Here is a 638-nt window from a genome sequence, read left to right as displayed (position 1 = left end):
ATCTGGCATAATGCGATTATTATTAAACTTCAAAACTCTAAAATTTCATTAAATAAATGTGTGCACTGCTTGCTTCAAATTGTAGACACTATTGCACATTCTTCAAGCACAAGGAGAGCTCATGATTCTGTGGCCCTGTCCCAATACCCCCACTTGCGGTTTTGGACTTGCCTACTTACCCACTTGTCTTACCTATTTCCGGTGTTTGGCCACAGTGTGCAAATAGACGTGAAAACCGCGAGTGTGTGTATGAGTTTTGATTGCACATTGGGGCACTCTTAAACTTAAGACTTTTTTTTTCATTCAATATAGGCTATGAGTTTTTAAAACTATCGGCAGATAAAAATGGCATCGCCTTTCTTTCAAAACATTATAATTGTATCCGCACAATCCAATATTGATGGACCACTAGTAACCTGTAATTCCTGTTATGCTCATAAACTGTGTTAAGGCTGATTTGAATGTATGTCACAGCCTGATTAAGTAAAATAATCTGTGATACATTATTTATTTTGAGTTTGTGTGGGTTTGTTGTGGTATGGACATGCAATTTTAATGCATTTGTTCAGGTCTGAAAAACAGGTCTTAAAATGTCTTAAATTTGAATATAAAAACTCTGTATACAGTATTCAAAAGGC

This window comes from Xyrauchen texanus, chromosome 2 (assembly GCF_025860055.1).
Source record: "Xyrauchen texanus isolate HMW12.3.18 chromosome 2, RBS_HiC_50CHRs, whole genome shotgun sequence".
NCBI classification, from domain to species: domain Eukaryota; kingdom Metazoa; phylum Chordata; class Actinopteri; order Cypriniformes; family Catostomidae; genus Xyrauchen; species Xyrauchen texanus.
The sequence above is the reverse complement of the archived record's forward strand: the minus strand, read 5'-3'. Positions refer to the sequence as shown.